This window comes from Bombina bombina, chromosome 2 (assembly GCF_027579735.1).
Source record: "Bombina bombina isolate aBomBom1 chromosome 2, aBomBom1.pri, whole genome shotgun sequence".
NCBI lineage: Eukaryota > Metazoa > Chordata > Amphibia > Anura > Bombinatoridae > Bombina > Bombina bombina.
In genome coordinates this window covers 1,240,152,760-1,240,168,369 of record NC_069500.1, presented here as the reverse complement: position 1 = coordinate 1,240,168,369, position 15,610 = coordinate 1,240,152,760, and the positions used below count along the sequence as shown (strand labels likewise).

The 15,610-nt window shown below is 40.9% G+C and overlaps 1 protein-coding gene across 1 annotated transcript in view; it reads left to right on the top strand.

The window, feature by feature from the left end:
* SLC30A9 (solute carrier family 30 member 9) overlaps positions 1-15,610 on the top strand; it is a 588,622-nt gene that overhangs the window by 83,896 nt on the left and 489,116 nt on the right. The gene's annotated exons all lie outside the window — the stretch shown is intronic.

The window sequence follows — 15,610 nt, the reverse complement described above, 5'->3', positions numbered from 1 at the left end:
ATTTTAGTGTGTCTGTCCTGGGACAGCTGAAAGGATGAGCCTCGTGAACTCTCATATTATGTCACCAATCAGATAAAGTAAACTTTCTATGAAATCTCATGAGAGAAGTCAAATCTCATGAGATCACAGTAAAAGAGTTCATGACCTCAGCACTGCTGATGCTGATTGGCTGTTGTTCATTTCTTCATTTTTTATTTTATTTTTACCTGCAGCTGGGAGCAGGTGAAATATAACTTTCTCTTGTAAGGTGTATCCAGTCCACGGATCATCCATTACTTGTGGGATATTCTCATTCCCAACAGGAAGTTGCAAGAGGACACCCACAGCTGTTATATAGCTCCTCCCCTAACTGCCATATCAAGTCATTCTCTTGCAACTCTCAACACGCATGGAGGTAGTAAGAGAGAGTGGTGAAAAATAGTTAGTTTTTTATCTTCAATCAAAAGTTTTGTTATTTTAAATAGTACCGGAGAATCTGCCTGAGTTTTTTATGATCTTAGCAGGTTGTAACTAAGATCCATTGCTGTTCTCACATATGTCTGAGAGGTAACTTCAGCGGGAGAATGGCGTGCAGTTTACTCTGCTATGAGGTATGTGCAGTTACAATTTTTTCTAGAATTGGAAATGCTAGAAAATGCTGCTGATACCGGATTAATGTAAATTAAGCCTGAATACAGTGATTTAATAGCGACTGGTATCATGCTTACTCTCAGGGGTAATACCCTTATAAAATTGCAATATAAAACGTTTGCTGGCATGTTTAATCGTTTTTATATATGCTTTGGTGATAAAACTTTATTGGGGCCTAGTTTTTTTCCACATGGCTGGCTTAAATTTTGCCTAGAAACAGTTTCCTGAGGCTTTCCACTGTTGTAGTATGAGTGGGAGGTGCCTATTTTAGCGCTTTTTTGCGCAGTTAAAATTACAGACTGAGACATCCAGCTTTCCTTAGAAGTCCCCTGAATGCTATAGGACATCTCTAAAGGGCTCAAAGGCTTCCCAAAGTCGTTTATTGGGGAAGGTAGGGACACAGCGTTTTTTATATTTGCTTGTTAACTTGATTTAAAGTGTTTTCCAAGCTTGCTGGTCTCATTGCTAGTCTGTGTAAACATGTCTGACATAGAGGAAACTCCTTGTTCATTATGTTTAAAAGCCATGGTGGAACCCCCTCTGAGAATGTGTACCAAATGTACTGATTTCACTTTAAACAATAAAGATCATATTCTGTCTTTAAAAAATTTATCACCAGAGGAATCTGACGAGGGGGAAGTTATGCAGACTAACTCTCCCCACGTGTCAGATCCTTTGACTCCCGCTCAAGGGACTCCCGCTCAAATGGCGCCAAGTACATCTAGGGCGCCCATAGCGATTACTTTACAAGACATGGCGGAAGTCATTGATAATACACTGTTAGCGGTATTAGCCAGACTACCTGAATTTAGAGGTAAGCGAGATAGCTCTGGGGTTAGACGAAATGCAGAGCATACTGACGCTTTAAGAACCATGTCTGATACTGCCTCACAATATGCAGAAGCTGAGGAAGGAGAGCTTCAGTCTGTGGGTGATGTTTCTGACTCAGGTAGGATACCTGATTCTGATATTTCTACATTTAAATTTAAGCTTGAACACCTCCGTGTGCTGCTCAAAGAGGTTTTGGCTGCTCTGAATGACTGTGATACAATTGCAGTGCCAGAGAAATTGTGTAGACTGGATAAATACTATGCAGTGCCGGTGTGTACTGATGTTTTTCCAATACCTAAAAGTTTTACAGAAATTATTACTAAGGAATGGGATAGACCAGGTGTGCCGTTCTCTCCCCCTCCCATTTTTAGAAAAATGTTTCCAATAGACGCCACCACACGGGACTTATGGCAGACAGTCCCTAAGGTGGAGGGAGCAGTTTCTACTCTAGCAAAGCGTACTACTATCCCTGTCGAGGACAGTTGTGCTTTTTTAGATCCAATGGATAAAAAACTAGAAGGTTACCTTAAGAAAATGTTTATTCAACAAGGTTTTATCCTACAGCCCCTTGCATGCATTGCTCCTGTCACTGCTGCTGCGGCGTTCTGGTTTGAGTCTCTGGAAGAGGCTTTACAGGTAGCGACTCCATTGGATGACATACTTGGCAAGCTTAGGGCACTTAAAGGGACAGTCTACACCAGAATTTTTATTGTTTTAAAAAATAGATAATCCCTTTATTACCCATTTCCCAGTTTTGCATTACCAACACAGTTATAATAATAAACTTTTAACCTCTGTGATTATCTTGTATCTAAGCCTCTGCAAACTGCCCCTTTTTTCAGTTCTTTTGACAGACTTGCAGTCTAGCCAATCAGTGCCTGCTCCCAGATTACTTCACATGCACGAGCACAGTGTTATCTATATGAAATATGTGAACTAACACCCTCTAGTGGTGAAAAACTGTTAAAATGCAATCTGAAAGAGGTGGGCTTCAAGGTCTAAGAAATTAGCATATGAACCTCCTAGGTTAAGCTTTCAACTAAGAATACCAAAAGAACAAAGCAAAATTGGTGATAAAAGTAAATTGGAAAATTGTTTAAAATGACATGCTCTATCTGAATCATGAAAGTTTATTTTGGCCTAGACTGTCCCTTTAAGCTAGCCAATTCTTTTGTTTCTGATGCCATTGTTCATTTGACTAAACTAACGGCTAAGAATTCTGGTTTTGCTATACAGGCACGCAGGGCTCTATGGCTTAAATTATGGTCAGCTGACGTGACTTCAAAATCTAAGCTACTTAACATTCCCTTCAAGGGGCAGACCCTATTTGGACCTGGTTTGAAGGAGACTATTGCTGATATCACTGGAGGAAAAGGTCATGCCCTTCCTCAGGACAGGTCCAAATCAAGGGCCAAACAGTCTAATTTTCGTGCCTTTCGAAACTTCAAGGCAGGTGCGGCATCAACTTCCTCTAATGCAAAACAATAGGGAACTTTTGCTCAGTCCAAGACGGTCTGGAGACCAAACCAGACCTGGAACAAAGGTAAGCAGGCCAAAAAGCCTGCTGCTGCCTCTAAGACAGCATGAAGGAATGGCCCCCTATCCGGTAACTGATCTCGTAGGGGGCAGACTTTCACTCTTTGCCCAGGCGTGGGCAAGAGATGTCCAGGATCCCTGGGCGCTGGAAATTATATCCCAGGGATATCTTCTGGATTTCAAAGCTTCCCCCCCAAAAGGGAGATTTCACCTTTCACAATTATCTGCAAACCAGATAGAGAGAGGCATTCTTACACTATGTACGAGACCTCCTAGTTATGGGAGTGATCCATCCAGTTCCAAAGGAGGAACAGGGACAGGGTTTTTACTCAAATCTGTTTGTGGTTCCCAAAAAAGAGGGAACCTTCAGACTAATTTTGGATCTAAAGATCTTAAACAAATTCCTCAGAGTTCCATCATTCAAGATGGAAACTATTCGTACCATCCTACCTATGATCCAGGAGGGTCAATATATGACTACAGTGGATTTAAAAGTGGATTTAAAGAATGCTTACCTTCACATTCCGATACACAAAGATCATCATCGTTTTCTCAGGTTTGCCTTTCTAGACGGGCATTACCAGTTTGTAGCCCTTCCCTTTGGATTAGCTACAGCCCCAAGAATCTTTACGAAGGTTCTGGGGTCACTTCTGGCGGTCCTAAGACCGCGGGGCATATCAGTGGCCCCTTATTTAGACGACATCCTGATACAGGCGTCAAACTTCCAAATTGCCAAGTCTCATACGGACGTAGTACTGGCATTTCTGTGATCGCATGGGTGGAAAGTGAACGAGGAAAAGAGTTCTCTATCCCCACTCACAAGAGTTTCCTTCCTAGGGACTCAGATTCTGTAGAAATTAAAATTTACCTGACGGAGTCCAGGTTATCAAAGCTTCTAAATTCCTGCCGTGTTCTTCATTCCATTCCGTGCCCTTCGGTGGCTCAGTGCATGGAAGTAATCTGCTTAATGGTAGCGGCAATGGACATAATGCCGTTTGCACGACTACATCTCAGACCGCTGCAACTATGCATGCTCAGTCAGTGGAACGGGGATTACACAGATTTGTCCCCTCTACTAAATCTGGATCAAGAGACCAAGGATTCTCTTCTCTGGTGGCTATCTCGGGTCCATCTGTCCAAAGGTATGACCTTTCGCAGGCCAGATTGGACAATTGTAACAACAGATGCCAGCCTTCTGGGTTGGGGTGCAGTCTGGAACTCCCTGAAGGCTCAGGAATCGTGGACTCAGGAGTCGTCACTCCTTCCAATAAATATTCTGGAACTGAGAGCGATATTCAATGCTCTTCAGGCTTGGCCTCAGTTAGCAACTCTGAGGTACATCAGATTTCAGTCGGACAACATCACGACTGTGGCTTACATCAACCATCAAGGGGGAACAAGAAGTTCCCTAGCGATGTTAGAAGTCTCAAAGATAATTCGCTGGGCAGAGATTCACTCTTGCCACCTATCAGCTATCCATATCCCAGGTGTAGAGAACTGGGAGGTGGATTTTCTAAGTCGTCAGACTTTTCATCCGGGAGAGTGGGAACTCCATCCGGAGGTGTTTGCCCAATTGATTCATCGTTGGGGAAAACCAGAACTGGATCTCATGGCGTCTTGCCAGAACGCCAAGCTTCCTAGTTACGGATCCAGGTCCAGGGATCCCAAGGCGACGCTGATAGATGCTCTAGCAGCGCCCTAGTCTTTCAACCTGGCTTATGTGTTTGCACCATTTCCTCTGCTCCCACGACTGATTGCCAAGGTCAAGCAGGAGAGAGCATCAGTGATTTTGATAGCGCCTGCGTGGCCACGCAGGACCTGGTATGCAGATCTGGTGGACATGTCATCCTTTCCACCATGGACTCTGCCTCTGAGACAGGACCTTCTACGTCAGGGTCCTTTCAACCATCCAAATCTAATTTCTCTGAGACTGACTGCCTGGAGATTGAACGCTTGATTTTATCAAAGCGTGGCTTCTCCGAGTCAGTCATTGATACCTTAATACAGGCACGAAAGCCTGTTACCAGGAAAATTTACTATAAGATATGGCGTAAATATCTTTATTGGTGTGAATCCAAAGGTTACTCATGGAGTAAGATCAGGATTCCCAGAATATTATCCTTTCTTCAAGATGGTTTGGAAAAAGGATTGTCAGCTAGTTCCTTAAAAGGACAGATTTCTGCTCTGTCTATTTTGCACAAGCGTCTGGCAGATGTTCCAGACGTTCAGGCATTTTGTCAGGCTTTGGTTAGAATCAAGCCTGTGTTTAAACCTGTTGCTCCCACATGGAGTTTAAATTTGGTTCTTAAGGTTCTTCAAGGAGTTCCGTTTGAACCTCTTCATTCCATAGATATCAAACTTTTATCTTGGAAAGTTCTTTTTTTTGGTAGCTATTTCCTCAGCTCGTAGAGTCTCTGAATTGTCTGCTTTACAATGTGATTCTCCTTATCTGATCTTCCATACGTATAAGGTAGTCCTGCATACCAAACCTGGGTTTCTTCCTAAGGTGGTATCTAACAAGAATATCAATCAAGAGATTGTTGTTCCATCCTTGTGTCGGAATCCTTCTTCAAAGAAGCAACGTCTATTACACAATCTGGACGTGGTTTGTGCTTTAAAGTTTTACTTACAAGCTACTAAAGATTTTCGTCAAACATCTGCTTTGTTTGTTTTCTACTCTGGACAGAGGAGAGGTCAAAAGGCTTCGGCAACCTCTCTTTCTTTTTGGCTAAGAAGCATAATCCGCTTAGCCTATGAGACTGCTGGACAGCAGCCTCCTGAAAGGATTACAGCTCATTCTACTAGAGCTGTGGCTTCCACTTGGGCATTTAAAAATGAGGCTTCTGTTGAACAGATTTGCAAGGCGGCGACTTGGTCTTCGCTTCATACTTTTTCCAAATTCTACAAATTTGATACTTTTGCTTCTTCGGAGGCTATTTTTGGGAGAAAGGTTTTACAGGCAGTGGTACCTTCCGTTTAAGTACCTGCCTTGTCCCTCCCTTCATCCGTGTACTTTAGCTTTGGTATTGGTATCCCACAAGTAATGGACTGGATACACCTTACAAGAGAAAACACAATTTATGCTTACCTGATAAATTTATTTCTCTTGTGGTGTATCCAGTCCACGGCCCGCCCTGTCATTTTAAGGCAGGTAATTTTTTTCATTTAAACTACAGTCACCACTGCACCCTATGGTTTCTCCTTTCTCTGCGTGTTTTCGGTCGAATGACTGGATATGGCAGTTAGGGGAGGAGCTATATAACAGCTCTGCTGTGCGTGTCCTCTTGCAACTTCCTGTTGGGAATGAGAATATCCCACAAGTAATGGATGATCCGTGGACTGGATACACCACAAGAGAAATAAATTTATCAGGTAAGCATAAATTGTGTTTTTTACACAGAACTTACCCTGCTGAGCTGAGGAAATTGTGAGGTAAAATATCTTCCTTTTTTACATAGAGATGCTCAGGTGATATTTTCCTGTAAGCTTTTTACAGTTATACTGCATCAGTTTCAAGTGATTTAGCATATAAGTATTATGTCCCTTTAATTGAGACTAGTTATGATGTGCATTCATTCAAAAGATTGGAATCCCCTCTTTTTAGTAGGTAACAGTAATAAGAGTCCTCTTGCTCCTCCTTATAATAATTATAGTTAAATGGACATCCTATTGTAATAATGGTTTAATTTAAACAAGTGCTTGGTTACAGCTATGTGTTCCACCTCAACAAAAGGGTTAAACACAAAATGATTGCCTGAGCAGGAGCCACATTCACTCATTGCTACCTATCACCGGCGTGTATTGCTCTGAAATTGCAAGGAAGTGCTTGCATTGCCTGACTTTAAATGTATGTTTAATCGAGCATTCATATAATAGCAAAAAATGTTATATTATAATAGGATGTCCGGTTAATAAAAGATCATTATATACATAAAATAAAACCAAGATAGGTAGCATATATATGCTTCATTTGAACAACCTGGTTTTGGATAATCACAATACTGGATATAATAAGTTTAGATTGCCCAAAATCAGTAAACTCAAATGCATTCTTATTTAGAATAACCATTGCTGATAATTCCAAAGGTGTAGGCAAGTGGCTTTCCCTAAAGAACCAGCCTGTTAAAGGCCAACTAATGGATTGTTATCAGGTAAGTTGTAGACTGCTTTACTGCCAGGCTGATCACTCATAAACACTTTTTTCCTTTCTTTTATAAAAAACATAAACAAGACATGACACAGTCCTTTCTGGAGCTTACCAAAACACTTGGGAACATTCCTTTGCTAATAGTGACAATTATGACTGCTGATAAATGATAGGTTTACCAGCCAGGTTTCCTGATTGCTCTGGTGAGTTCTAGAACAGATATTGCCTTTAAGCATGTATGTAGTAACCATGGCACTATGAGTCCCATGTCATCTGATTGTTTTTGGCAGCCAAAGCGGTTAATACTATAAGAACATTGTGATATTCACAGTGAGCCATTAGAAGCTGTGCTGACTTGATCTGACACACTGGCTTTTACTAAAAGTAGCTAATCTAAATTGGCTGTGGGACCAACCCAAGATAATTATTTTGGATTCATTTTGAAATTGTATATATTTTTGAATAGACGTCCTTTGGATATTTAAAGTGGCATAAAATATTTTCGCGCGGCAAATCAGTTGAGAAAACACTGCACGCATTATGGCTTTTTTAACATTTGGGGTTGCGCAGCTATTACAAGTCGCAAAATAACTTATTTTGAGTGCACGTTTAGCCGCGTAATCCAAACAGCCAAATCGTGTGCGCATTCACGTATTCCCCATAGAAGTCAATGGAGAAGACACATAGAAAAAACCCCCCACTAAAACTCTGTTGCACAAAGCCCTTGACGTATTCTCGAAAAGTGTACATGAAAATGCTAATATTTCATATTGCAAAAATGTTTTCGTAATGGAATATATTCTATTTATTTATAAATTAAATGTTTTTCTATATGTGTGATGATTTTTGGGCTGATATATCAATTTATAGCGAGATGTATATGAATATATATATATATATATATATATATGTCTGTATAGCTTGAGATCTATATGCAAATATCTCTTTGATTTTAATGTGCAGAAGATTGTAATGTAAAATATTTTTATTATCTCCATAGTTAAACATATCTCTATACATATAAATCCATGTTTCTCTATGTATTTGTATGTATGTCAAAAAAAAAAAAAAAGCAGACGCAGGAATTTTACAAACACCCGAGATCTCGTATCTTTGAGCCCATATAACGTTTGTGTGCAATATTTTTTTTAAATAATTTTTATTAGACAGTGTTAAGATTAGTGTAACTGTACTTTGTAATGTATTTTTGAAGTATTTCATGAAAATTTTATTTTGGGCAAAACTGTTAACTACAGCTCTTTGAGTGTGGAAAGGATTTTTGTGTAAAAAGTGAATACGCGCTTGCAATCGCGATTTTTTTTTTAAGACTTGTAATAACTGTGCAATGGAAATTGATTGCGAAAAGACCATATAGTGCGCAGAAAACTCAAAACGCGCGACTTGAAATCTTGCCCTTTTGAGTTATGTGCATATTATAAAAGGGTAAACTGAGGTAAAAAAGTGAAGAAAAAAAAAAAGTTATGCCGACTAACTCTCCCCACGTGTCAAACCCTTTGACTCCCGCCCAAGGGACTCACGCTCAAATGGCGCCAAGTACATCTAGTGCGCTCATAGCGTTTACTTTACAAGACATGGCGGCAGTCATGGATAATACCCTGGCAGCGGTATTATCCAGACTACCTGAGTTACGAGGAAAGCGAGACAGCTCTGGAGTTAGATGAAATACAGAGCATACTGACGCTTTAGTAACTATGTCTGATACCCCCTCACAATATGCAGAAGCTGAGGAAGGAGAGCTTCTTTCTGTGGGTGATTTTTCTGACTCAGGGAAGAGGATTCAACCTGATTCTGATATGTCAACATTTAAATTTAAGTTTGAACACCTCCGCGTGTTGCTCAGGGAGGTTTTAGCTGCTCTGAATGACTGTGATACAATTGCAGTGCCAGAGAAATTGTGTAGACTGTATAAATACTATGCAGTGCCGGTGTGCACTGATGTTTTTCCAATACCTAGAAGGTTTACAGAAATTATTACTAAGGAATGGGATAGACCAGGTGTGCCGTTCTCTTCCCCTCCTATTTTTAAGAAAATGTTTCCAATAGATGCCACCACACGGGACTTATGGCAAACGGTCCCTAAGGTGGAGGGAGCAGTTTCTACCCTAGCTAAGCGTACTACTATCCCTGTCGAGGACAGTTGTGCTTTCTCAGATCCAATGGATAAAAAGTTAGAGGGTTACCTTAAGAAAATGTTTATTCAACAAGGTTTTATTCTACAGCCCCTTGCATGCATTGCCCCTGTCACTGCTGCTGCGGCTTTCTGGTTTGAGTCTCTGGAAGAGGCTTTACAGGTAGAGACCCCATTGGATGACATACTTGACAAGCTTAGAGCACTTAAGTTAGCCAATTCTTTTGTTTCTGATGCCATTGTTCATTTGACTAAACTAACGGCTAAGAATTCTGGTTTTGCTATTCAGGCGCGTAGGGCGCTATGGCTTAAATCTTGGTCAGCTGACGTTACTTCAAAGTCTAAGCTGCTTAATATTCCCTTCAAGGGGCAAACCCTATTCGGGCCTGGTTTGAAGGAGATCATTTCTGATATCACTGGAGGAAAAGGTCATGCCCTTCCTCAAAGATGGGTCCAAATTAAGGGCCAAACAGATTAATTTTCGTGCCTTTCGAAATGTCAAGGCGAGTGCGGCATCAACTTCCTCTAATACAAAACAAGAGGGAACTTTTGCCCAGTCCAAGTCGGTCTGGAGACCTAACCAGACCTGGACCAAAGGTAAGCAGGCCAAAAAGCCTGCTGCTGCCTCTAAGACAGCATGAAGGATTGGCCCCCTATCCGGCAACGGATCTAGTAGGGGGCAGACTTTCGCTCTTCGCCCAGGCTTGAGCAAGAGATGTCCAGAATCCCTGGGCGTTGGAAATTGTATCCCAGGGATATCTTCTGGACTTCAAAGCTTCCCCTCCAAAAGGGAGATTTCACCTTTCACAATTATCTGCAAACCAGATAAAGAGAGAAGCATTTTTACATTGTGTTCAAGACCTCCTAGTTATGGGAGTGATCCATCCAGTTCCAAAGGAGGAACAGGGACAGGGATTTTATTCAAATCTGTTTGTGGTTCCCAAAAAAGAGGGAATCTTCAGACCAATCTTAAACAAATTCCTCAGAGTCCCATCATTGAAGATGGAGACTATTCGTACCATCCTTTCTATGATCCAGGAGGGTCAATACATGACTACAGTGGATTTAAAGGATGCTTATCTTCTCATTCCGATACGCAAAGATCATCATCGGTTTCTCAGGTTTGCCTTTCTAGACAGGCATTACCAGTTTGTAGCACTTCCCTTTGGGTTAGCTACAGCCCCAAGAATCTTTACGAAGGTTCTGGGGTCACTTCTGGCGGTCTAAGACCACGGGGAATAGCAGTGGCCCCTTATTTAGACGACATCCTGATACAGGCGTCAAATTTCCAAATTACCAAGTCTCATACGGACATAGTTCTGGCATTTCTGAGGTCGCATGGGTGGAAGGTGAACGAAGAAAAGAGTTCTCTATCCCCTCTCACAAGAGTCTCCTTTCTGTGAACTCTAATAGATTCTGTAGAAATGAGGATTTACTTGACAGAGTCCAGGTTATCAAAACTTCTAAATTCCTGCTGTGTTCTTTATTCCACTTCTCGCCCTTCGGTGGCTCAGTGTATGGAAGTAATCGGCTTAATGGTAGCGGCAATGGACATAGTGCCGTTTGCACGCCTACATTTCAGACCGCTGCAACTCTGCATGCTCAGTTAGTGGAATGGGGATTACACAGATTTGTCCCCTCTACTAAATCTGGATCAAGAGACCAGGGATTCTCTTCTCTGGTGGCTATCTTGGGTCCATCTGTCCAAAGGTATGACCTTTCGCAGGCCAGATTGGACAATTGTATCAACAGATGCCAGCCTTCAAGGCTGGGGGGCAGTCTGGAACTCCCTGAAGGCTCAGGGTTCGTGGACTCAGGAGGAGACACTCCTTCCAATAAGCATTCTGGAACTGAGAGCGATATTCAATGCTCTTCAGGCTTGGCCTCAGCTAGCGATAATGAGGTTCATCAGATTTCAGTCGGACAACATCACGACTGTGGCTTTCATCAACCATCAGGGGGGAACAAGGAGTTCCCTGGCGATGTTAGAAGTCTCAAAGATAATTCGCTGGGCAGAGATTCACTCTTAAAAATCCAAGGAATATGGCAGCAATCAGTAGTTTAACAAATGGTCTTTATTTAGAGCACAGCAAACAAAGCAGCGACGTTTCGGGAGCTTCCTCCCTTTGTCAAGCAATCCATATCCATATCCCAGGTGTAGAGAACTGGGAGGCGGATTTTCTAAGTCGTCAGACTTTTCATCCGGGGGAGTGGGAACTCCATCTGGAGGTGTTTGCATAGATGCTCTAGCAGCACCTTGGTTCTTCAACCTGGCTTATGTATTTCCACCGTTTCCTCTGCTCCCTCGTCTGATTGCCAAAATCAAGCAGGAGAGAGCATCAGTGATCTTGATAGCGACTGCGTGGCCACGCAGGACTTGGTATGCAGATCTGGTGGACATGTCATCCTTTCCACCATGGACTCTGCCGCTGAGACAGGACCTTCTACTTCAGGGTCCTTTCAACCATCCAAATCTAATTTTTCTGAGACTGACTGCCTGGAGATTGAACGCTTGATTTTATCAAAGCGTGGTTTCTCCGAGTCAGTCATTGATACCTTAATTCAGGCACGAAAGCCTGTCACCAGGAAAATCTATCATAAGATATGGCGTAAATATCTTTATTGGTGTGAATCCAAGGGTTACTCGTGGAGTAAAGTCAGGATTCCCAGGATATTATCTTTTCTCCAAGAAGGTTTGGAAAAAGGATTGTCAGCTAGTTCCTTAAAGGGACAGATTTCTGCTCTGTCTATTCTTTTGCACAAGCGTCTGGCGGATGTTTCAGACGTTCAGGCATTTTGTCAGGCTTTAGCTAGAATCAAGCCTGTGTTTAAACCAGTTGCTCCGCCATGGCGTTTAAACTTGGTTCTTAAAGCTCTTCAAGGGGTTCCGTTTGAACCTCTTCATTCCATAGATATCAAGTTTTTATCTTGGAAAGTTCTATTTTTGGTAGCTATTTCCTCGGCTCGTAGAGTTTCCGAGTTATCTGCCTTACAATGTGATTCCCCTTATTTGATCTTCCATGCAGATAAGGTAGTGTTACGTACCAAACCTGGGTTTCTTCCTAAGGTGGTATCTAATAAGAATATCAATCAGGAGATTGTTGTTCCGTCATTGTGTCCTAATCCTTCTTCAAAGAAGGAACGTCTATTACACAATCTTGACGTGGTTCGTGCTTTTAGGTATTATTTACAGGCTACTAAAGATTTTCGTCAAACATCTGCTTTGTTTGTTGTCTACTCTGGACAGAGGACAGGCCAAAAGGCTTCGGCAACCTCTCTTTCGTTTTGGCTAAGAAGCATAATCCGCTTAGCTTATGAGACTGCTGGCCAGCAGCCTCCTGAAAGGATTACAGCTCATTCTACTAGAGCTGTGGCTTCCACATGGGCCTTTAAAAATGAGGCTTCTGTTGAACAGATTTGCAAGGCGGCGACTTGCTCTTCGCTTCATACCTTTTCAAAATTCTATAAATTTGATACTTTTGCTTCTTCGGAGGCTATTTTTGGGAGAAAGGTTTTACAGGCAGTGGTACCTTCCGTTTAAGTACCTGCCTTGTCCCTCCCTTCATCCGTGTACTTTAGCTTTGGTATTGGTATCCCACAAGTAATTGATGATCCGTGGACTGGATACACCTTACAAGAGAAAACATAATTTATGCTTACCTGATAAATTTATTTCTCTTGTGGTGTATCCAGTCCACGGCCCGCCCTGTCATTTTAAGGCAGGTATTTTTTAATTTTAAGCTTCAGTCACCAACTGCACCTTATGGTTTCTCCTTTCTCTGCTTGTTTTCGGTCGAATTACTGGATATGGCAGTTAGGGGAGGAGCTATATAGCAGCTCTGCTGTGGGTGATCCTCTTGCAACTTCCTGTTGGGAAGGAGAATATCCCACAAGTAATGGATGATCCGTGGACTGGATACACCACAAGAGAAATAAATTTATCAGGTAAGCATAAATTATGATTTTGTTTGTCTGCAGCTAATTTGCAATGCAATTTTCAAGTACTGCACTATATCATAAAACATTAAAAATTGTTTTATTCTTTAGTTAACCAACACATAGCAATTGAACTGGTGCTTTAGTTTAACTGCCTAATTTAAAATTGAATTTTATTGAAAAATGGCCTGCAGAAAATTTTTCACTAAAAAAAATCTCATTGCAGAAAGTGAAAAAAAAAAATCTGCCTCTGGGATCACAGGTTATAGGCTGCTACACATAGATGATACACTACCACCAGCATATTAGGGTCTTAATTATCACCTGCCCCAGTCCCAAGTAAATATGTCTTTTTTCCCTTATCCTACCATTACCTTTTATTGCTACCTAAGGACAAACATACTCTAAAATATAGGGTACAACTACTCACACTACATTAGCTAATTCTATATATCATTTTCTTGAGGTGTCGTGGGTGGTAACTCATGTGTATCTTGGGGTTCCATGGAGCCCTATTTATTTATTCATTCCCAGCCTGCAGTCCCAACCCAGCTGTGAGAAGCCTGGATATATGCACGCAGCAGAATGAATGTTTATAATGTTTGGTTGCATATGTTTCATGCTTAAGCTTTGATATTAAGTAATATACTGTCTACATGTTTATATAGATATATAATTTAGGAGTTGTGCGCTATGGGAGACACTTAACTATGGGTCTGAAATTAAACAAGTAATCCTAGTCAGGTATCCATACTTAACTCTGCCTAGTGGGGCACAGTTGACTAGGCTGAATCCTTAACCGTGAACCTAGTACTTATTGTGCTCTTATTACTACTTTATATCTTCTTTACCATAGTATTTATTTAAACTCTATGACTTAGCTGCAAATGCTTAGCAATGATACCCTATTTCATACCATGCCCAAGCGTTTTTAGCCATTTCACAATATTGTTGCATAAGGGTTTCTAACTATAACTTGCCAGTTTATCAAGTTTTTGACTATTTGACTTATGTGTTTAAGTTTTGTATTTACTTATCTCCTCATGTGTATTTACTTTAGTTTGTTACTGGCTCTACTAAGGGGTATGCAGGATATTTTACAACAGAACATACCTTGGTACTATACCCATTTCACTTACATGGGCCATAACTACTCTGCACATCCCAAGAATGTATATTTGATTCCATATATGTTAGATAGGTCTCCCATCTCATATTGATATAACCATCTATCTATAATATTGTAAAGTGTGTTCCCCCTAGGAATTATCTCTGGATCCCATAACCGAATGTTTCCAACATTCCACCCTCGACACTAATATGCTCCCCACAGACAGCCCGCCCCCCCTCCCTTCCCTCTTCCCTCTTTTCTAATAAGAGCGGCTCTAGCCCGCTGTACTCTTTTTTCCCCTCTCTATACTTTAACCTGAGAAGGAACAATTCATAAGCTCCCACCCTACATTTTACTCTCACTAGATTACTTAGGTCCAAGAGTGACCCCTCTGACATTGGGGGGAGTATTCTCATCTGTTTTCCTTTGTTCTTCGACTTAACATAAAAAAAAAGAGTAGTCCCATTTTCTTTTGTCCAGTCCGGTTTACCATACTGTAGAGGAACCTGAGAGTCTTATTTTTTCATTTATACACCTCTTGGTGGACTCCAATACACATTGGCAGTTAGCTATAATTTTGCATACAGACCTCGAAGTGATTAAGACAGCCTTAATGCTCATTTAGCTTAACATCCTCTCATTGTAGCTGTATGTTATGTTGTGTAATGTTCCTGTTCTATTTATATATCCTTTATTTGTGTATTACTCCAGTCTATGGACGGACCCTGTGTGTAATTTTGACTTACGACTTCAATAAAAAAATTTGGAAAAATAAATAATAATGAATGAGTCTAGGGAATAATTACATTGGTGATATTGGGGAATGGGGAAGGGATAGATGACGTGAGGGTGGGGTGTGAATTAAATTGATGGTAATGGAAAAGAACATTAAATAATGTTATAATAAAGTGCACTAAGGAGTGTATATAAAAGGAAGAGCATCCAAAAAAAGCATTACGAAAAGTGTAATGAGAAGTGTCTATCAAGTGATTTTGGATTAGGCATATCTACATACGTATTCATTTTATTGTATACATTTATTATTTTTAAATATATTACTTATATTGCTATTTATTTATAAATATACAAAGTAATTGTTGTGTTCATTTAGTCCTTTTGGTTGTAGACTGTCCAGCATATAGATCCATCTACATTCAGCACGTAGTAGATCTTTTTCTAGATCTCCTCCTCTAATACCTAGAGAGATTTGTTGTATTACTGCATATTTGAGACCTGTTAGTTTGCTTGCATGTTTAGTCTGAAAATGTTT